The sequence below is a fragment of the Galeopterus variegatus genome, unplaced genomic scaffold, assembly GCF_000696425.1.
Source record: "Galeopterus variegatus unplaced genomic scaffold, G_variegatus-3.0.2 Scaffold931, whole genome shotgun sequence".
NCBI lineage: Eukaryota > Metazoa > Chordata > Mammalia > Dermoptera > Cynocephalidae > Galeopterus > Galeopterus variegatus.
Window position 1 is genome coordinate 260,436 of NW_007727042.1, and position 23,792 is coordinate 284,227.

At 46.0% G+C, this 23,792-nt stretch overlaps 1 protein-coding gene across 4 annotated transcripts in view; it reads left to right on the plus strand.

The window, feature by feature from the left end:
- SRGAP3 (SLIT-ROBO Rho GTPase activating protein 3) overlaps window positions 1–23,792 on the plus strand; it is a 268,397-nt gene that overhangs the window by 54,633 nt on the left and 189,972 nt on the right. The gene's annotated exons all lie outside the window — the stretch shown is intronic.

Sequence of the window (23,792 nt, forward strand, 5' to 3'; positions counted from 1 at the left end):
AGTAATAAAGAACATTTGGAGAGTGTTTGTATGGTTTATGAAGCACTTTCCCATCAGCCATGCTTTGAGTTGGACAATGCCCTGCAGGGTCTTGGTAGCTTGGAAGAGACACGGCCAAAATTTGAACTTGGTTCTACTCCCTCTAAGTCCCATGCTCTCAAAAATATCATTGCAGGAATATTTATAATAAAAACAAAGGCAGAGCCTGTGTAGTAATGTTCCACAGTAGGCAAATGGCTAAATGTTGGATGGTCACAACCATTTGATGGTGTACGTGCAACTGCAGAAACGAGGCCTCTGAAGGTGATGTACCAACGTGGAAAAGGATGTCACAGCCATGATGTAAAATGAACAAAGGCAAAACACAGGACATAGAAAACCATTTGACTGGCTGGAGCAGATGGGGGAGGGTTGAAATGCCATGACTTTTAAAAAAAAATTTCAATCTGTGTTGCTGAAAAACAAGAACACAAGACTGAACACTCCCACCCCTGCTTTGCCAGTACCTGGTGGCACTTATGGATGCTTGCGAGGTGCTGATGAAGTGAGAACAACTTTCAGCTTGCAGAGAGCTAGCGTGTGTGAGTGAGACACGGGAGTGTGGTCTGATGCCGCCGTTGCAAATGCAGAATTAAGTAACTCTGATAACAGAGCCCTGGAGCGTCCTTCTTGGAGATTAAACCTTTTATGCTTTTAGCAGCTGAGAGGTGCTGGGGATTGGAGATAGCTGGCTTAGAAATGAAAAGGGAGGGGGCAGATATTGGATGGGGATAAAAAGGAAAATGCACCACATTCAGGTTAAGGTTCTTTTCTGGAATTGGCTGTCACCTCGAAAGTGCTGGAAAATGTCCTATTATCTGGTGAGAGGGGACAATGTGTCTGCCTGCTTCCTGTCTTTTGCTGGCTTGTCTTCCTACAGGCTGGGGTTTTAATTTTGCGTGCTGGCCTATTCCTCCAGTTTGAGTGTGAGTTTTCATTCTTGCTGGTGACCGATCCTGTTTTACATGTGAATGCCCTGCAGAGAAAAGGGCGGTTATAAGCCTTGTTTGTTGCTGAGAGAAAGGACCCGCCCTCTCTGCTCAGCAGCCTCTTCCCTGCGCCTATTCATTCCATCCATCCATACACAGTTTGCACCTTTCTTGTGCTAGACACAATGCCAGGGGCTGGGAGAGACAGATAGGGTCTTTGCTTTCATGGAGTTTACAATTAAGTTTACAATTAAACACTGGTGGTTGAGGACAGGCTACGTAATTTGCAGAGCCTAAGACAAAATGAAAATGTGGGGCCCCTTGTTCAAAAATTAAGTTTCAAGATGGTGCTAGCAGAGCCACCAAACCATGCACTTTTCTGAGTGCTGGATGCTATGTGGCTGCACAGGTTGCATGCCCCAGAAGCTGGCCCTGCTACTTCTCCAGGGACCTTGTGTAATTCCTTCCCAGTCCTCCTTATCACTGTGTGTGGGAATTGAGCAGCCTCTGAAGAAAAGAGTGTCTTCCTTGACTCAGTGGGCCTATCTAGGGAGATAGTAGAACACAGATAAAAGGCAAGATTAATATTATATAAATACCGATTGCTTGGGACATACAGGTAAGGCCACAGAGACATACACAGAATGTTCATCATCTCTGTAAACATCAAAAGATAATCAAATATGATGATGAAATCCTTGTCATCCAAAGTTTTGCCTGTGAAGCAAATAGATGGGCTGTGATCAGTTTAATTGCTCTAGGCCTGAAAGGCAGTCCTTGCAGAAAGGCCCGTGCCATGCATGGTGTCATGACATTCACCAGTTTCTATAAAGCAACAGATAACCTAACTGAAAGTAATAATAAATCCAAGAGNTCTTCCTTGACTCAGTGGGCCTATCTAGGGAGATAGTAGAACACAGATAAAAGGCAAGATTAATATTATATAAATACCGATTGCTTGGGACATACAGGTAAGGCCACAGAGACATACACAGAATGTTCATCATCTCTGTAAACATCAAAAGATAATCAAATATGATGATGAAATCCTTGTCATACAAAGTTTTGCCTGTGAAGCAAATAGATGGGCTGTGATCAGTTTAATTGCTCTAGGCCTGAAAGGCAGTCCTTGCAGAAAGGCCCGTGCCATGCATGGTGTCATGACATTCACCAGTTTCTATAAAGCAACAGATAACCTAACTGAAAGTAATAATAAATCCAAGAGTTACTGCAATAAGATAGTTTCACATCCCAAAATGTCCTCTGGAATATTATTTTTAAAAGAGAGGTTCTACCTAAATTGGGTAATTTGAAAAATCAGTTTTGGAAAGGCTTCATACTCCATTTCCTGTTGGTGATTTACAAATCGTATCAATGTCCATGGCTATGAAGAAGCCCTTTAAACTTTTAACATAATGTTATTCAATTATGATGCCTCTTTTAGAGAGTAATAACTAATAACTATATACATGGAGAACAGGGATTCTGAAGAGTATGTTCTGGGAAATGGTGATGTATCTGTAATTTTGTAAGATGCATGGTCCGGGATCACAGAATCTGGGTTTGAGACCCTCTTACAACTACAGACAAGTTACTTGACCTTTTGGAGTCTATCTCCCAGTCTGTTAAATAATAATACCCATATCACACAACGAGACACTAGGCCTGAAGGAGTATTTTGTAAACTGTTAAGTTGTCATGCAAACATTTAATGGTTATTGAAACAATATTGGCAGTAAACAGGAACTAGTGTCTCTATTTGAGAAGGGGTAAACTGAGGCCTGGAGAGGTTAAGAAGGGAGTCTAGAGTTCCATACCCATTTAGTGGCAAAGCCAATCTCCTGATTCACAATTCTCAGCAAGAAGAGTTTTAAACTAACTCTGCTTGTAGATTTTAGCTTGGAAAATGTACACCTTCTTTGACAGGCATGCCCATGGAACAGCTAGAGGTGCACAGGGACATCAAAGTGCCAGCTCTTCTTCCCTTTCCAGCTTTGACATCACAGGTTAGCAGAATGATGAATTCAGGGGTGACACATTTCTAGAGGATTTGTGTCCTCTCCAGGCTTATACACGTTGTCATCTGTATGAATCCTCCTTCTACCCTGGAAACCATCACTGAAGTTGATTTAAAAGGGAAGGTGGCTTTTTCTTGTCATGAATGAAAAAGAACCTGGTAGGTACTTTGTGACATATCTTTTGCAGGAGGACAAAAGCTTCCCCCCCTTTTTTTTTTTTTAAAAGATGACCGGTAAGGGGATCTCAACCCTTGGCTTGGTGTTGTCAGCACCACGCTCAGCTAGTGAGCAAACTGGCCATCCCTATATAGGATCCGAACGCATGGCCTTGGTGTTATCAGCACCGCACTCTACCGAGTGAGCCACGGGCCGGCCTAGCTTCCCCTTTTTAAAGGGAAAGCATTTCAGAGAGGAAAATGTGGAACTAGGAATTAGAAGACTTGGGTTCTAATTCTGTTTCTGCGACTGACTGGCCTCGTGATCTTTGGTGGTTTCCTTCCCTTCTCTGGGCACAAGTTTGTCATCTTAAAATAAGAGTATTGGACTAATTTGTAAAATTTAGGGTTTGTGTCAAATTACCTTGGTCATTTTTCCATATCTTTATCACATATCTTTATTACTTTTTGCACCTTTTTCTTCAAACTGATCCATTCTGTACAAATTATTTCTAAAAGAAACATTATATACTTCTGCAAACGAAAAGTCAGCATCAATGCTGTATATTGAAGGTAACTTTAAAAACAAAAGGATGGTTAAGATGGTACTTTTTTTGTTGTGTATATTTTACCATAATTAAAAAAATTTGAAAACAAAAAACAAAAGCAAAAAAAAAATAGTTGTTAAAATAAATAATATTTACCCTTTTGCCACTTCGATGCTTACATCCATCAGTGGCACTAGATGATTTGAAAAGAACCTTCTAGCTCTAAAGGTTTTGGTATAGATGATGTTTCTCGTGCAGACTAGGACACCATGATGTCCCTTTCAGAGAGGCACACATCTTTCTTCATCACACTATTGCCATGGATACTCCTCCTCCTCCCACTCTGGCAGTCTCTAATGGGTGGTCCCCAGGGCCCATGCCTCGTCTCTAGGAGAACCCAGCCTAGCCCACCAGATGGATCTGTTAAATGCATGCTTGTTGGTTTAACCTGGATTAAACTACTCCCTCCATCTGGAGTAGCTTCCTGCCTCTCTTTTCTAGACCTAAATCCCACCCACCCTTTGGATCCCACCTCCTTCAGAAAGCTTCCCAGCATCCCTCCAAAGCCACAGTGGTCTTTTCTACTTTCTCCCTAAATTTTTCCTCTGTACAAGTACTTTAGGTTGGGTTCCTTAAACGTAGAACCTGAGACAGGGGACTGGGCGCATATCACTTACTGAAGGAGTGCCCTCTGGAAACACCTGCAAGGGGGTGAGAAAGCAGGATAGGACAGGGGGAGGAGCCGAGGGGAGAGGTGGCTTCAGGTGAGTCTAGCCCTGGCCTGGTCCACTGGGAGCTCCGAAACTGATCACACTACAAGGTTTTTCTTCACCCCAGGTGATGACAGCAGTCACTGGCCTCCGGCTGGTAGGGAGGGGTTGGATTATAAATCAAGCCCCTTCAGGGCTCAGTGGCGTGCTGGAGCTGGCCCTTCAGGGCTCATGGGAGCTGGTGGTCAAGTTTTTAGGAATTTTATGAGCCCTTATTAAAAAATTAAATTATGTAAACTTATAATTAAATAAACAATATTAAAACAATGGTAATACATGTTCTAAATTCATCACTGCCTGATTATTTTTCTCAGTTTTCTTTTATCTGTGCTCTGGTGGAGGACTTTTATCTGCGAGGACTATGCAATGGAGAGCTACTGTGCATCTCTTCACAGTTCTCCATTCAGCGGTGATACCTGGTTGGGAAGGGATTTATGAGAGGCTCTTGCCACACAAGGGTCCATTTGGGATCCAGGAACTGCTTGATTCCATCCCCCTTCTATCTACTCTGCCTGTCCCACTCTCGCTCTCTTCTGGGGAGAATGGACTGCAAGTGCTTCACTCAGGCCTTTGTAACTGTTGGATGAGCACGTGAAGGAGGGCCAGGAGGATGGAGGCAGCAGTGCACGTAGCCGACGGCCTGGGATGCATGGGGGGCGGGGGCGGGGCGGCAGGGAAGACACGTTGGGAGCGTTTCCCAGGGACACCTCCTAAGGTGGCGCTGCCTGTGAGCTGCTGTTTGGGGCTGTGGGAGCCATCACAGGCACAGCCAGGAGACAGGGGATTCACCCTGGGGCTTAGCAAAGGATCAGACCACCTTTACCCAGAAGGCCGGTCACTCTGTGATATCTGACCTGGGCTGAATGTGGAGGGACCACGGCGCACACTGACCTCTGGCCACGTGGAAGACATGAAGTGCAGCCCAAGAGCCTTAGGTTCTCACCATCCTATCTGACCTGGGCTGAATGTGGAGGGACCACGGCGCACAATGACCTCTGGCCACGTGGAAGACATGAAGTGCAGCCCAAGAGCCTTAGGTTCTCACCATCCTACCCCAGGGTCAGGGGATCTGAGTCTCAGCTCCCCAGGGCCAGGCTTCAGACCCCAACTTGGTGTTTGACATCTCCCCACATATCCGTTGTTTCTTTAGGCCTCTGCCACCCCCCTGGGCATTTCCTTTTCCTGGCTCCCCATTTCACAGAAGGCGCTAATTAATGCCTTTCTTGTGATTCTGCCAGCAGAGAAATCGAGGTGAGGGCGATCCACCAAGTACACCTTTCTGTGGCTTTTAAGGAGGAGCAAACTGTTAGTGATCACTGTGGGTGGAGGGCTGAAGGCACGGCTTCAAGGAGAGCAGAAAAAAATGGCTGACGTGCCCATTTGTCCCTGGAATTAGAAATGAATACAGTGAAAGAAACCAGGCTGGGCATGGGAGCCAGGGCACACCCAGACACTAGCCTCTCCCTTCAGGATGTCTTGCTCCAGTGACTGGTACCATCATCTGTCTAGTTGCCCAGGCCAGAAATCTGGGAGTTATCCTTGGCTTGTCTCTCTCACCCCAGGTCTGGGGTTACCAGGCCTTGTAGTAACCATTTTCTGACTTTCTCTTGAGTTCAGTTCTTCTCTGTGACCACTGCCCACGACCAAAGGCTCTTACCTGGATGGTCCAGTGGTCTTGCTTTCCCAGCATCAGCCATGCTCCTTCCCCCCATCTGTTCCCACCTACATCTGAAGTGTCTTTCAGAAATGTACATTGGACCTGGTCAGGCCAGTCCTGGGCTAGAACCCTTCAGTTCTATAATGACTAACTCCAGAGTGAAGTTCAAACTCCTTAGGCTTCCAGGAAAAGCTTTTCTTGCCCTGCTTGGTTCTCTGTGGTAGAGGTCCCCAAGACCTCAGGTTTGATGATTTGCTGGAAGGACTCAAAGAACTCAGAATAGCTGTTATACTCATGATTATGGTTTATTACAGCAAAACGATACAGATTAAAATCAGCCAAGGAAAAAGATGCATAGGGCAAAGGCTAGGAGATGCCAGGCTAGGCTTCCAGTTGTTCTCTCCCTGGGAGTCTTAGGGACAGTGTTGGATTCTTCCAGCAGTGATGTGTGACAACACTTATGGTGTATTGCCAACCAGGGAAGCTCACCTGACCCTTGATGTCCAGTGTCTTTATTGGGGATCAGTCACAGAGGTATGGATCACTCATGTGACTGACCTTAGCTACTCAGTCTCCAGCCCCCCCCCAGAGATCAAACTGATGCAGTGTGGCCCAGAACCCTGTCCATTTCTGTTGCTTATAACAGAATACCTGAAACTGGGTAATTTATAAAGAAACAAAATTTACATGTAAAATGGTAAAGAGTTTGGAGGCTGAGAAGTCCAAAGTACAGGGAACACATCTGATGAAGGCCGTCCTCTACACGATGTAGGGAGTCACGTGGTGAGAATGGGCTGAGCGAGAGTGAGTTCACTTTCTCACTCACTCTCCTTATAAAGCCATCAGAACGACATCCACTACCACCCATTAAACCATCAATGGATTAATTCATTCACGAGGATACAGTCCTCCCAATCTAATCACCTCTTCAAGGCCCTATCTTTCAATTACCATAATAGGATTTCCCACCCTCTTAACACTGTTATAATGGAGATTAAGTTTGCAATACATGAACTTTGGGTGACACATCCGACCCAGAGCAAACCCAAAGCAAACAAAAACAGGCCTTCATCATGAATCACATTGTTAGCAAAAACTATCTGGTCTGGCCCAAAGCCTTGGTGACACAAAGATGCTCTATCAGGCACAATATTTCAAGGGCTCAGAGGTCATTTCCCAGGAGTTAGTCAAGGTCCAAATCTTTCTCTGAAATGTGCAGGGTCCAAGCCAGCAGAATTAACTCTTTATTGCACACTCCCCAACCTCCCATGTAACCACTCTCCCCTGTTCCTCACACCACCCCACATACCAGCCGTATCATTTAGTCTGCACTCTCACGCCTCTGTGCCCTTTCAGGTACTGTTTTTTCTGTGTGAAATTCCCTTCTGCCTCCCTGCCCTGATCTACCTGAAGAGCTCTCACTCATCCTCAAGTCTCCAGGGAAGTATTCTCTCCTGCCTGACACTCCAGGCAGGCTGAGTTTCCCTGTGCACCCAATGCCTCCTGTCATTTGTGGATCATCCTGTGTCCCATGGCTGGGTGTCCATGCAATAGGAAACACTATAAGCTCCTTTAGTGTCAGGAATGTATAGTCCATTAAAAATGTTTATATTTTTCCTATTAAAAAACAGTAATTGCTCATAGTAAAGAAATTTGGGCAGCACATTCCTTTTCAGCTTTTTCTTTACAGTACTTTCCGCAGGCCAGTCATAATAATCCTGGTGCCCATAGGGCCTGGGCCTGGCTCTGCCTCCAAGTTGTTGCCTGATGTTGTCTAAATCTCTCTAAGGTTGTGAACAAGGATGTCTCCATACCTGAGCTCTCTTCCATCCTTCAGAAACATGTGGAATGGGCTGGAAGCTGAGGACACAGAGCGTGGAGGAGGAGGAGGACATTTTTTTTTTTGCAGGAGGTAGTGATGGGGTAGGAATAGAGAAAGGGAAGACTTCCCAAAGAAGTTGGCACTTGGGCTAGGACTTGAAGGAACTTAGGGTTTTCCTGAGGGATAGGAGGAAAGAGCTTTCTAGGCCAAGGTCATGGAACAAAGGGGTGACTGACTGAGCTCAAGTCAGTGGGGCTCCTCTGCCCCCAGAGCCCTCAGCCCTTAGATGTGACATGCCACGTGACTTCCCTTTGACCCCAGGCAGGGGCTGTTCCCAGGGGGCTGCCCTAGCCAAGCTGCTGGCCCCAAGTTTTGTTTTGGTCTTGAGGCGTCTTTGTTTTTTTATTTTTGTCATTTGGCTGTGGATGTGTGTGAAATCCTAATTCAGGCTCAAAATAGCTGGCTGATTAAAAACTAATGAAACAAAAACATGGGGAAATGTGCACTAAAACAGATGTCTCGTAGCCCCAGGTAGCTCAGTACATGCCAGCTTTAAGCCTATAAATACATCGATGGGCACCTCTTTCTCTTCTGAAACAGCAAGCCCTGGGGATCAGAGCCAGCTGGGGTCTATTCCATTAGACCACATTTTTAGTTTTAGGGAGTCTTTCGAGCAAAGTGGGACTTCTTGGGGCCAAGCTATCACATGTGAGGTCATAGTGAAACTCCTATGTTCATGCCAAGAGCTCAGTGTCCTACCTGAGTCCTGCTGAATCACCTGTCTCATTTCCTGCCTTCTAAATCACTCACCACTGCTCCCTGCCACTGTAACCAGGACTCTTCGCTCCTTATTCTGCAGCCTTTAGGGGCTTTGGAAAAATCACCAGGCCTTCATGGGATGTTTTCCAACGTGTGTTGACTTTGTATGTATTGGTGAAATTACCAGAATCTTCTATAGATTGTGCGAGGATGTTTCCAAATCCAGTTCTGTTCTTTTCTGGGGTTTTTCTCTTGCTGTGTCTCAATCCTTACTTTGCCACTTACTGGTCCTGGGATCTTAGGCAAGCTATTTAACCTCTCTTGTGTGACAATTTCATCTATAAAGTGGGGTTGATTGTAACACCTTTCCCAGCGTTTGGGCGGGATTAAATGAGATTAGACACGTAAAGCACTTAGAACAGTGCTTGGTACGTAGTAAGCACTTAGAAACGGTTATGAGTGTTATAACTGTACTCTCAGATCCATCTCCTATCTTAAAGTCTGGATTATAGGACAACAGGAGATGCAGGGAGAACTGGGTTTGAGTCTGGGTTCTTCTACCAACTTACTCTGTGACATTGGGTCAGTTCTTCCTTCAGGGTTTTAACTTGGTCAGAGTAAAATGGTGGGAGTGGATTAAATCAAGAATGACAAACACACGAAGGACATCGAACTTCTGGATTTTTTCACTCATTGCCAACCAGTGCCAGACGTGATCTCAAAATTTCCTGAATATAGCCCTCCAGGCAGCCATTGTAAATTGATTATATGGCACCTGAGTTGAAATCTGTTTTCTGTCCCTGGACTAGTTGATACGTGGGGACCCTTCCAGCTCTGATAATCTATGATCTTAAATCAAGGGTAAGGGAAGCCCACTTACCAGGCTCCACAGCCACACAACTCTGTCTATTAAGTATGACAATAGATAAAAACCGATTTCCTGGACCGGCCTGTGGCTCACTCGGGAGAGTGTGGTGCTGATAACACCAAGGCCACGGGTTTGGATCCTATATAGGGATGGCCGGTTCGCTCACTGGGTGAGCATGGTGCTGACAACACCAAGGAAGGGTTATGATCCCCGTACCGGTCATCTTTAAAAAAAAAAAAACGACTTCCAGAAGAGACTCATCACAAATCATTTGGCTGAGGATAAGCAGAGGCTTGTGACGTTTTCTAAACCTCAGTCCAGTTTTCTCTGTATAATATTTAAGACAGTCCTACCGAAGTTCTGACAACAGTTTATTTCCACCTTTTGATTTGTTTTTTAATTCAATTTAGAACCTATATGTCTTGTTTGGGGCAGATGTGGAAAGGGTTTGGCATCTTCCCCCAAGGAGTTTATAACTTGGTAGGGAAAGTAAGACTGAGGCACACAGAACAATGAAAGAACAGTATGAATCTATGTACAGTCAGATGATAAATTAAGTACTAAAACATATTATATAGACCAGAGATAGGAAAACACAGCACAGATGCTGCCTAACCATCCTCAGCATGGAGTTCCAGGCAGCCTCTACCATAGGTCAGAGTTGGCATGTGAAATAAAACCTATATGCCATCCTGTAGTAGTTAAGATATGTAAAGTAGCTGTTTATTTTTAAAACAAATAAATCTCAAAATCTGTGGTTTAGCATAATAAAACTTTATTTCAAACTCATTTTAAATTGCTAGAGAAGTTTCTGCTCTGCACAGCCATTCAGGGACCCAGGCTGCTTCTGTCTTGTGATTCAGCCCTTCCTCAAGGCCTGTGGAATCCTTTCCACTTCAGCTGTAGGTGGGGAAAGACAGAGTGAGGATAGTGCCTGAGAATTCCTCATGGACTAGGCCTGGAAGGGGTACTCACTACCGTGCTCTCCTTTTATTGGCCAGAACTCAGGCATGTGGCCACACCAGGCTACAGGGAAGGTGGGCAAATGTAGCCTAGCTGTGTGTCAGGAAAGAGAGGAGAAATGCAGCGGGTGGTGGGCCCTAGCAATTTCAGGCACACACTCTAGAATTGCAAGGAGACTTTTGAAAAAGGTGGTATTGTCAGAGAAGGCTTTGAGAAGGTCTCTGAAAGATGTATCAGATTCAGCCATGTCAAGGAGTGGGGAGTAGGAGGGTATTCCAGACAGCAGAAAAAGCAGAAGTAAAGGTTAGAAGTGGGAACCATTTGGCCTTTGCTAAGACTGAAAAAAGAAAAGATTGATTGGAGCTAAAGGTGTGTGTAGGAGAAAATCCTGGGTAGACTGGACCAAGTCACAGTGGTTACTTCTTGACTGTGATGATGTGTTCTCCTCTAAACGGGAAAAACCTAGATGAGGGTTTTGTCTCCAGCAGAAGCTACAAAAAAGGAAAAAGACTCTGTAGCAGTCACTGGTCTGATTCTTTCAGCTTCTGCTCTTCACTTCTGCCATCAACCAACAGCCTGCTTAGAAATACCACTCTTTCTCAAGTTTCTGTGAAGCTTTTTCTTTAATGGTATAAAGAGAATTCCCAATGAGAAGAGAGTGGGCTGGCGAGTAGGGAGCATAGTTCTTAGGCCAGCTTTGCATCTTTCCCTATTTGCATTTATTATCATGCACTAATTATTCACAGAGATCCTTGCTCTTTGTGGGTTTGCATTAATTTAGATTGCTTTTGAAAAGCAATCAAGGAGGGAATTAAATGATCATACATCAAAGAGACATGATGTGCTTTGCTGTACCTGGCTGTGTCAGCCCAGGAAATATTGGAAAGTCCACCTGAGTCCTCCTAGCCGTGTGTGGCCCTGTTAGTCTCATGTTTTGTCATTATCTCAGTGTATAAGAAGGTCAAAGAGGCATGGGGGGCAGATGATCACTGGCCTGAGACGGGACTCTTTCCCTCTCTCAGCCTCAGTTTCCTCATCCAGAATATGGAATGGTGGATTAGATGATCTTTCATGCCCCTCCCTCTAAGTCTACATCTTTCTGCCAAAGTCTTTTTCGGGACTTATACAAACGGACACACTGATTAGCTGCTCATAATTGGTAAGGTTCTCCTTCCTCAATCTTTCCTTGGGCATTGTTAGAAACAGGAAAGGGAACTAATATTTCTATATCTTTCTTTTGCTTCAGTTATCCAGTGCTATTAATACTAGGCCATGGAGTTCCCAACTATTTGCTTTTTGTTATATTTGGGGAGGTCTTTAAAACTGTGTTATGGAAATATAATATACATACAGAAAAGTGCACATTTCATATGTGTACAGCTTGATCCTTGCTTTTTATGATCACTTTCTTGTATTCTTCCTCCCCTCTCCCACTTCCTTCTAATTTGTGATGGATACAGAGTCTCAAATCCACTGCTTCCATAGGCCTCTGGCAGGGGTTATTTGCTAAGGGGGTTTGGGGGATTTGCTGTGGACCTGGTTTCTCTGGTTCTGTAATCGCCCTTGACAGCGTGCCCAGAGGNCAACTATTTGCTTTTTGTTATATTTGGGGAGGTCTTTAAAACTGTGTTATGGAAATATAATATACATACAGAAAAGTGCACATTTCATATGTGTACAGCTTGATCCTTGCTTTTTATGATCACTTTCTTGTATTCTTCCTCCCCTCTCCCACTTCCTTCTAATTTGTGATGGATACAGAGTCTCAAATCCACTGCTTCCATAGGCCTCTGGCAGGGGTTATTTGCTAAGGGGGTTTGGGGGATTTGCTGTGGACCTGGTTTCTCTGGTTCTGTAATCGCCCTTGACAGCGTGCCCAGAGGATGTCACCGATTGGTGTAAGTCCCATCTTACACAGGCTTGTGTGGGCTCACGCAGGGAGCATAGAGGCAGTGAAATGAGGTGAAGGCTGAGAGTAGGGCCCTGACTGGTGGAAGAGGTTGGCAGAGACATAGGTGACAGGGGAAGAGAGTGAGATGGAGCACAGGCTACAAAGAGAAGCAACACAGAGGGAGAGGTGACAGCTGGGGGCAGGGACAGAGGGAGTGGCAAGGAGGAGCTGCCGGCCAGCCGCTTGCTCGGGCTGTTGCGGAGGCTGGAGAGGACCAGGGCTGGGGTAGGCCACTGGATTTGTGATGGAGGCTGGTGAAGACTGTGCCTCTTTGAAGAGGTGACGTGTGGAGAGAGAATGGACGCAAAGTGCTCAGCACTCGGCACACAGCTTGTGCAGGGGTAGGCCACTGGATTTGTGATGGAGGCTGGTGAAGACTGTGCCTCTTTGAAGAGGTGACTTGTGGAGAGAGAATGGACGCAAAGTGCTCAGCACTCGGCACACAGCTTGTGCATGTGCTGGCGTGGTTCTCCCCTAATTACCTGCCATCTACCCCCAATTACTGGGCGACAATGACTAAATCCTGCCCAGCCCCTTCCTCAGTTAATCCACCCACTGTGCCTCCTCTCTGCGACTTCTTATCTCGTAGGCACATTGCCTTTGAGAAAGATCACCATTAAAGCTCTTTTCGCTGAAGGAAAAGTAAGATTACAGAGAGAATTTAGTGCCCACTGGCTACAGAAAGGGCTAATTAACCTCGCTCTGGGGCTGCTGAAATGACAAGCTGCTCCTCTCTAGAACAACAGATGCCCCCAATGTTTATTCACGAGCAGCTAATCGATTGGATGGACTCAAATTGAGTAGATTTCAATAACTGGAAATGAACATCTACCTCTGGCCACCTAAGGGCCCAGCATGATTATTCCCCAGGGTCAGACGTACATGCTCGGGTTTGGGGAGAGCTGGAGTTGACCTGCTCAGCTGGCTCATCTTTTCCTCTCATGTTTAGCTGTCATTCTCCAAATGCCAGTTTCCTTATCTGTAAAATGGGATGAGTAATACTTAGCTGGCGACTTATATGGGATTAAATAAGATTTTGTATCTCAAGTCCTTAGTGTAGTCCTTGGCATGTAATAGGCATTCCATAAAAAGGTGGTATTAATAATACTGCCAGCAAGCATTTATTGAGTGTCCTGGGTGCTGTTATAGAATGAATACTACAGAACCCCATTTTTAAGGAGCTGACAGTGTAGCAATAAAGAGAGATTCATAATACTTGGGAAATAATCACAAGGCCATGTGGTAAATTTTGTAATAGAGGGTCACTCAGAGTACTGTGAGACATAGAGGCAAGAGGATGGATTCTCTCTGGGAGAGACAGATAAGTTGCCCTGGAGGAGGAATCTTTTAAGTTAGACCTTGAAGGCAGAAGGGCAGTGCAAAGCATTCTAGGCACGGGAGATTGCAAATTCAAAGGCAAAGAGGTTTGAGACAATTTTGTGCTCTTTGAGGTAGCATAACTAGAGTGGTGTGGCATGAGCAAAATGGCATTTGGTGATCATATATAAAAGCCCAGGGGTTTGCAGGGGGTGACGTGGGTGGAGAATGGTGAGCCGTCCCGTTTGGTTGGAAAGTGGGGCTCTCTCAACACTGTGCCTTGTTGAACCCGTATACCTGCCACTCCCTTCCCCTCCATCAAATCCTGCAGGAGCCTTTTGGGTGGGGGGATCAAGCTTGGCATTCAAGGCTCATTACAGTCTATGTCTAATCTTTTTTCCCCTCTAATCTTGTACATCAAGAATTCTCAGCATTTGTCCAGATTTCTCCCCACCCCTTGTTAAAATCATGGTGCCACTGATAATGCCCGCTGCTCTTGCAGTCAGCCCGGTTCGTGGATGGCTTGGGAGCCACGGCAGAAGACCCCAGTCTGGAAAGGGAGGATGGGAAGAGCAAGGTACATTGGGCAGGCAACTCGTGCAACACCCACACTAGGGCCTGGGAACCAGGTGGGGTCCTGGCTGTCACGCCTGGATTTATCTTGTGGAAGTTACAGGGTGGATGGTTCTGGAGGTGGCAGAGAGGCTCTTGGGGGGAGAGGTGGAAGGATAAGGAAGCAAGCTGGGCTGGTTACCTCCCTTTTCTAATCTCTCCTATAAAGCAACTAATTAGCTCTTTACCATTTGTTTGAGTCTCAGCCTCCAAATGCCCTTTACATCATGGCCAAGTCCTCATGAAATGTTCAAATGGCTCTTTCTTTTTGTTCAGCTGGCTTGTACAGGAATCGAACCCTGGACATTGGCGTTATCAGCACCGTGCTCTAGCCAACTGAGATAACTGGCCAGCCCCCAAGTGGCTCTTTCTAACTCCCATTCTAGACTGTAAATACCTTGAAGGCTGGATCTGCATCTGTATTTCTAATAGTAATAATGACATTACAACAACAGCACCAATGTACTTGGCACTTCCTCTGGGTGCTAGGAGATTTACACAGATAACTGTTTCAATCCTCATGTTAAAACCTTGAGGTCCCCATCTGATGGATGAAGAAACCGAGGCTCAAAGAACTTAAAGCCTGGTGTTGAAGGTCACACAGCTAGTAACTGTTGCAGTTCAGATTCCAATCCAGCCTGATGTGAAGTCTGTACTTTTAATCCCTGTGCTACACTGTGAAACAAAATCACTTCAATTCACTGTCACAGGTATTTGTTAAAGGCAATGATGGTGCAGCACATTACCATGCTCCTTACTCACCTTGGCCTCTGGCGTCACCTTGCTCAATCATCTCTGTACATGAATGAATTGATTGATTGGACTGGGAGGAGGTTGAGGGTGTGGGCAACCCAGGGGCACCTGGCTTAGCCCTTTGCTTCCTTAAGTCTCTTCAGAGAGGGGACCCCCCCCCAAGAGCAGATGGAAATGTCTGCAGAGAGTGTTTTTCAAATGGGCCCCAAAAGCATTCTGCCTAGCAACAAAGAGCCTTTCAGAGCACAGCTCCTAGAGGAGGCCAGGAGCTTGCAAGCTGAGAGGGGCTGGGGTTGCTGCTGCATCTGGCTCAACAAAAGAAGTGAGCTGCAGAGGATTGAGTTTCGTCTCCGGGTACAGCTGCGGGGGCTGTGGGGGAGCTAAGGCTGAGCATGAGGAGGTCTTTAGGCAAACATTACCGGGGTGGGGGTACATGTGCGTGTAATAGCAAATTTGTGTTTTAGTATTATGACACAGCCATGGGGGTGTGGGAGACGTGCTCAGTGAAATTCCAGGGGACATATGTGTTTTTAATTAAGAATTGTTTTAAATTATAAAAGCAATAATGCTTGCTATAAAAATTCAAATATTCTAGATGTGTATAAAGTAACAATTGAAAGCCCTTGCCATTCACCATGATAATCACTGTTAACACTGTGTTGTGTATTATTCCAGACTCTGACATCTGTGTATACAAGATATATTTACATATGTATATTTCAAAATGTTATGTTATATACACTTATATTATATATTATTTACCTAATTAAGCATCTGTATAATAGATAAGCAATTATAATGGCTAGTTACTAATGCTTACTCTATGCCAGGCTCTATAATAACTGCCAGGTATTATTTATTTTCATGACTTCATATTTAATTCTTACTTCTCTAGAAGTTAGATATCATTATAATCTGCTTTCAAAGGGGGAGGAAAGTAAGGGCTCAGTAAGGCAGAAGCAGGTGTGAACCTGGCGCTGTGGCGACCCCGTGCCTGCTCTTCCCTGCCAGCCGTGGGTGCTGTTTATAAAAGAACCGTGTCAAATCGGCCTTTTTTGCAACTTGGCTTCTGCTCTCGGCCATCTTCTTGGTCCCTTTCTCGTCTTCCTCCTCTCCCAGATTCCCAGTTTGGGATCTTTCCTCTGGGCGCCTCTGCCCGGTCAATCTGATGAGAACATATATAAAGCACTGAGGACTGATCATAGTAGGATGACTTTGGGAGGCAGAATAATGGCTCTCAAAGGTCTCAGGAACCAGCGAATGTTACTTCACATGACAAAAGGGACCTTGCAGATGTAATTAAGGTTGAGATCTTTGTGTTAGTTTTCCACAAAAATTGGACTGCTTAAAACCAACAGGAATTTATTGTCTCACAGTTTTGGAGGCTGGAAGTCTGAAATCAAGGCCCACCTAATGACCTCATTCTAACTTGATTACCTCTTTAAGACTCTATTTTCAATTAAGGTCACAATCAGAGTTATTGGGAGTTAGGACTTCAATCTATCTTTTTTGGGGTGATACAATTAAACCTATAACAATCTTAAAATATGGATATTGTCCTGGGTTATCTGATAGGATCAATCTAATTAGACAAGCCCTTAAAAGCTGAGAACTTTCTCTGGCTGGAGGATGATACAATTAAACCTATAACAATCTTAAAATATGGATATTGTCCTGGGTTATCTGATAGGACCAATCTAATTAGACAAGCCCTTAAAAGCTGAGAACTTTCTCTGGCTGGAGGAAGAAGAGAGGAGAACTAGAGGGGAAAGTCAGAAGGCTACAACAGGATACAACACGCTGCACCATCCCTGGCTCTGAGATGTCTGGGCCCATGTGCTAAGAGTGGAGAGAAGCCTGAGGAGCTAAGGACACCCTCCTGCTGGCAGCTAGCTGGGAAATGGGGACCTCAGCCCTCCAACTGCAAGGAACCAGATTCTGCCACAACCACAATCACGAAGAAGCTAATTCTTCCTGAGATTTTCCAGTAAGAGCTCAGCCAGTCAATACTTTGATTTCAGCCTTGTAAGACCCTAAGAAGAAAACCAACTGATTAACCCAGACTTCTAACCCACAGAACTGTGAGACAATAAATTTGTGTTGTACTAAGTTGCTAAGCTTGTGGAAATTTGTTCTGGCAGCAATAGAAAAAGAATACAGTTGTCTTCCTATTTGGCTGTCCCATCAGTGCCTTAAGCCAAGGAAATGGCCAATGTTAGAAATTTCTTGAGGTCTCATGTCTATTTTCTTGAGTCTTTGAATAATGCCATTAACCTGGGCAGTACTTGAGACTTCCGATGCATTTCGCACATGATTTCACTTCATCCTGTTCGTGTCCCTGAGAAGTGTAGGTATATTCTCCCCATTTTTTCAAAGGAGGAAACCAACGTTTAAAGAACTGAGTGATTTGCCTAAGGCCCTACAGAACTGGGGTTGGAAGCCAGGTTTCCTGGATCCAAATCACGTGTGTTTTTTGCCACAGCCCATGACTGACCCCATGTCCCCAACTATCTGTTGTCTGAACACAATTTACAGCTGTCCAGTGGGCTGGCTCTGTTGTGAGGTTGTGGGCTTCCTGTTGCTGAGAAATGATCAAGCAGAAACCGGTGGACAGTTTACTTGGGACTCCAAGGAAAGACACCCTGCCATTTGTGGGAGGATGTTGGCAGGTGCCTCCTTTTTCAATTCAGGACCTACAGCAGGAAGTGAGATTCCTTTTGGTGCTGCATTCAGGCAAGAGGAAGCTCTCTGGGAATTGCATCGGCCAGGACACAGATTCACAGAGGAGGCGAGGTCTGAGCTAAGATTTGCAGAACAAGTCAGACTTGGGATGGCTATGTTTGACCCCCTGCTGAGGTGTGACCCAGGCAGCTGGGACTGTGGGCATCAAGAAGAGATGGCTTCTGGGCCGAGCCCGTGGCGCACTCGGGAGAGTGCGGCTCTGGGAGCGCAGCGGCGCTCCCGCTGTGGATTCGGATCCTATATGGGGATGACCGGTGCGCTCACAGCGCTCACTGGCTGAGTGCGGTGCGGCTGGTCTCAAAAAAGGACAAAAAAAAAAAAAAGAAAAAAAGAGATGGCTTCCTAAAGCCTCGAGCTACTGGGTGGAGTGGATCTTGTTTGATGGGCAGGATTTGAAACTCAGAAGGGCAGAGGCTGGTGTGAACAGGGGATTTGGGGGAGGAAGGGGTTCTGACCGGTGGCAGCAGAGGGAAAGAAAGTGGGCAGGGCCTCAGAGAGCTCTAACTGCAGGAAAGGAGCTGAAGTCAGATCAAGCAACCATTGTAGCTGTGGCCTGAGGGTTAGCCGAGCTGCCCACGTCCCGGCCGCAGAAGGAAATTAGTATCCAGAGACATCTCCGGGTCTGGGGTGGAACAAAGATCATGCCCTACTTACTGTTTCTCTTTCTGGGGCCTTGAGATTAGAAAAGAACAGGGAGGGGCAGAGCTGCTCCTGCCTACTCTGGGAGGAGGAGGAAGGAAAAGAATGGAGGGTCCAGGTCATGGTGGCATCGGGAGAGTTGGTCGTGCCAGCAGGCTGCTGAAAGGCCTGTGCCAACCTGCTACAGGAGCACTGGCCTGGGAGTCCCGAGACCCGGGCACTATGCTCCTATCCAGCTTTGTGAAACTGGATTATTGATTCCTCTCTGGGCCTCAGTTTTTCAAACCATGACTGGAGAGATAGATCAGTAAGAATTACTGGTTGCTAGTGACAGAAACATAATTAGAACTGGCGGAAAACAGGAATTTATTGGTTCATGTGATTGGAAAGTACAGGGAGTGTTCTGATTATGGGGAAGCCTGGATCCAGAGGGTCGGATACTATCATCAGGGGTCTGTCTCTCTCCATTTCTTGGCTCTAGTTTCTCTGTGATACCTTCTGTCACAGGTGGTCCCACCCTTTGAGATCTCAAGGTGACTACCAGCTGCTCCAGGTCTCACAACCCGCAGAAGGGCAGCATGTGTTAGTGGAACCTGCAGAGGTCCTGGGGCTGGTGCCCATCAGTCTTGCTTGGTCATGTGCCCATCTCAGAATCCGTTCCTACGGCCAGGGATGCCCTCCTCTTATTGGCCAGGCTGGGGTCACATGATCTCCCTTAGAGTTGGAGGTAGGGTTAATTCCATGACACCACAGGGAGTAAGAATGGGAGGAGGTGGTTTTCCCAAAGGAACATCGAAGTGTTGATAGCAGAAAAAGGGGAAATGAATGTAGGGCAGACAAAAACTGTAGCTGCCTTCCTCTGACTATCTGTAATGAAGCCAAGGACCTGGGCTGCTGACAGTGGGACTCCTTTAAACTGTATTCAGGTCACAGAGCCCTTTGAGAATACTATGAAAGCCATGGGTGCCCTCCCTAGGAAGACACACAGGTCAGACTCCTTAGCATGGTCTCTGTGGCCTCCTCCAGGCCCCTAGTAAGCCACACTGGCCTCCTCAAGACTCTCTGTCCTTACCATGCTCCCTCCCTCCAAAGGGCCTTGAACTTGCTGCTCCCTCTGACCTCGTTAATGCCCCCTCTGTGTGTGTTCTCACTGCACTGGAACCTCTCCTCTGTCCCTGTGTCAATTGCAGTTTTAAATCTTTGATGTGATTATTTGGTTACTATGCGACTCTCCCACTAGAATGGAGACCCTGTAGAGGAGGGTGCTGGGTTTGCTTCCCTTCCTATCCACATCTTCCCACAGAGTGTCTGGCACATAGCTGGTGCTCAATAGTACATGGGCAAATGTGCGCCCCCAACTGTACAATTTTCCCTGAATGTTTAGTGGCATACACCTCCCTAGAGTCAGTCTCTGAAATTCAGGTTGAGAATCTCAGAATAAAAAAATGGAAAAATCAAGGAATTAGCTCATTTAAAGCAGGGCCAAGCAAATGAGGACCTCACAGGCCAGCTCTCCTGACAATCTAGGCGCTATTGACTTATGCTGATGTCCCCCAAGTGGAGTCCCATGGATGACTAGTTCTGGGTAAAATCTGTGGTCAAATAAATTTGGGAAACACTGTCTAATCTAATATGGCCTCCTCTTGTAGATTCACAACATACATTAACCGTAATAATACAGTCGTGAGCTACATAACATTTCAGTCAGTGAAGGACTGCATATATGATGCTGGTCCCGTAAGATTATAATGGCTATACCGTATAACCTAGCTGTGTAGTAGGCTATACAACTAGGTCTGTGTGAGTACATGCTGTGATATGTGCACGACAATGCAATTGCTTAATGGCACATTTCTCAGAATGTATCCTTGTCATTAAGTGACACATGACTGTATTTATTCTTTTTTATGATCATTAGTATAACTACCATTTATTGAGGGGTTAGTTACTATGTGCTAGATCCCTTCCTAGATCCTTCATATATACGTTCACATGTCATCTCATAATAGCCTTGTGCGACAGATGCCGTCAGCACCCCGTGTTACAGAAGAGAAATGAATGCTTGGAGGGATTAGGGATCCCAAGCTACCTTCTAGGAAGTGGTAGATTTGGGACTTGAACCCTGGCAAGTGAGTATATAGAAAAAACACAAAGCATTTTTCCTATGCTCTTACTTGTCAGCAAGCAACACAGAAGACCAACTTCTGACTTCTGTGTCCAAGTGTGTGGGGATTTCTCACCACTAGCAAGTAAGCCAGCAGTTTTTCAGTGGACACCAGCTGGGTGTCCTCCAGTTTAACTCTGACTCCGTCTACCTGGAGAAAGCATCAGATCTCACAGGTTGAGGGCTCAGTCCCCAAGACCACCCCCACTTCAGGTGCCAGTTGCAAGTCCAGGCCTCTGGAACTTGTGACCAACCAGCTATAAATCAGGGTTCCCACAACCCCTTTCTTGGATTCTGTTAGTTTGCTTGAGCAGCTCACAGAACTTAGGGAAACATGTACTGATGTTTACTGGTTTATTACAAAGGATATCATGAAGGACACAGATGAAGAGACACACAGGGTGAGGTATGGGGAAGGGGCACAGAGCTTCCGTGTCCTTCCCGGGTGCGTCACCGTCCAGGAGCCTCCATGTGTTCGGCTATCCAGAAGCTCCCTGAACCCAGGCCTCTTGGTTTTTTATGGAGGCTTCATTACATAGGCATGATTGATTAAATTATTGGCTACTGGTGATAAACTTAACCTTCAGTCCCTCTCCCCTCCCAGGAGGTTGCAGATGGGACTGCAAGTCCCACCTTGGTCTTTCTTGTGACCAGCCCTTGTCCTCTAGCTACCTAGGGCTGCCACCCATCATTAGCATAGGAAAAGACTCATCACTTTGGAGATTCTAAGGATTTTAGGAGTTGTATGTCAGGAGACAGGGATGAAGACCAAATATATATTTTCACAATATCTCATCCGGCAATCTGATATGTGTCCAAGCTCTTTAATCACTGAAGGTGTGAAGAATCCTACAGTGGGACCAGTTCACCTTCATTTACCCTATCTTTGCTGATAATGGAACTCTTTTCTCTCACAACACTTAGAAACATCCCAAGGATCACACCTAGTTTGGGTCATGCTGGTGAAGTACTGATTCATGTTGACTAAGACTAAAACTGGAAGAATGTAGCCTGGCACAGATTCAATTCCACAAGTATTTCCTGAGCTCCCCCTGTTCTAGGTGTGGTGCTAGGAGTGTCAGGGATGTGGGCACCAAGCCACATCTTCACTGCCGAGGGACTCCAGTGTCCCTGCCTGTCCCCATAGCAGACCAGCGTCTTTCCCTGGGCTGCCCCACTGACAGCATTCCCATCTCTGGGTCTCCCTCAGACCATCCAGCTGTGCCTTCCCAGTGGAGTACTGCTCTGTGTCAGGTGCATGAACTACTTCAGAGCAAAATGCATGTTCATCCTGTAAATGTTTATGAAGGACCTTCTGTGGCCCTGGCCCTGTGCTAGGAATTGGGGATACGGAAGCAAATAAAATACTGTTTCTTTTCCCAGGACACCCATAGTCTAGTGGAGGAAATAGACTGGTGAATAAGAAACCATAATAAACCAAAACAGAGATAGAAACCTACCTGCTGTGGGAATTCTGAGAGATGAGCAATTTCTTTCTCTCTTTCTTTTTAATTAACAAAATTAATTTTGGTTTGGGATTTAGGCTCATGCCTAACTCATGCAGGAACATCTGGATGATGGGCGAGCCATTCATCAGCTTCCCAGATTCCTGGATGACAGGGCAGTGAGCAACCGTGTGTTCCTCAGCGTCCGGGGAAATTGGGGGTGGGAATGAGGTGGTGGCTCACAGGGCTCCCGTGGGCTGTGCCAACCACAGTTAGGCAGCACCTGCATGCCATCGTCCCCCACCCCTGCACACCATCCTCCCAGCCCACAGGGCGCCTTCCTGGTGTTCAGGGTTGCCGAGTCACTCCCATGTCCCCTGATTACTCATGAGCCTCAGGAACAAGCCTACACCTGCAGTTCACTGCCCTCGGTTTCCTTCTCTGCCAAATGGGAGTTACGATTCCTCCTCCTGAGCTGTTTGGGAGGATCAAATGAGGTGAAATATACGGGAAGAGCTTTACAAATGTCATCTATTGTTGAAGACCTGCCAGGGACCCAGAGGAGTCCCACTGGAGGAGAAGTAGAGGACTCCCGCCCCCTCAGCCACACTTGGCTGGTGCCTGTGGGCAAGGCCGGCGAGGGGGAATTCTTTCATGGCTCCTGGAGCCTTACGTGACCTCTCACTTCTGAATCTTGGCTGGCATGTTAAATGAGACAATCTATATGAAGACTTTGGTGCAGTGCCTGCCATGCAGTAACTGCTCACTAATTGGTGGCGGTGGTGGTTGTGCCTGCTGCTCTCATTCTGTCCCCTCTGCCTGCCACCTTCTTTTTCCTACGTCCTCCACCTGGCTTCCTCACCCCCTCCCTCCTTGATCCTTCCTTTTTTCTTCCTCCCACCCTTGCTTCCTCATTGACTCATTGGATAAATACTATTTCCCATTTAAAAAATATTATTTTAACTGTGGTATAATACATATAACATAGAATTTACCATCTTAATCATTTTTAGATATACAGTTCAGGGACATTAAGGACAGTCACACTGTTGAGTGACCAGCACCAGCACCCATCTCCAGAGCTTCTTCATCTTCCTAAACTGAAACTCTGCACCCACTAAACACTAATGCCCCCTCCCCCTGGCCCTGGCACCTACTGTTCTACTTATGTCTCTATGAACGTGATACTCTAGGTACCTCATGTAAGTGGAACCATCTAGTATTTTTCCTTTTGTGAGTGGCTTATTTCGCTTAGTATAATGTCCTCAAGGTTCATCCCTGTTGTAGTGTGTCTGTGAATTTCCTTCCTTTTTGAGGCTGAGTAATATTCCACTGTCTGGCTATCACGCATCTTATTTATCTATTCGTCCATTGATGGACACTTGGGTTGCGTCCACCCCTTGGCTATTGTAAATGATGCTGCTATGAACACTGTGTTCTGATAAACACTTTTCGAGCATTATCACATATTGGCACTGTGCTGGGACTGCAGTGGGGAATGGAGTTGGTCCCTGTGCTCTGGAGGTGACATTAAAAAGCAAGCAAGTCAGTAAACACGTGACATGAGATTGCTATATGTCCCATGATGGTAAAGAGCAGCCCTCTGGGACAGAGAATGGTGGGGGTGGGGGTGGGTGGTCG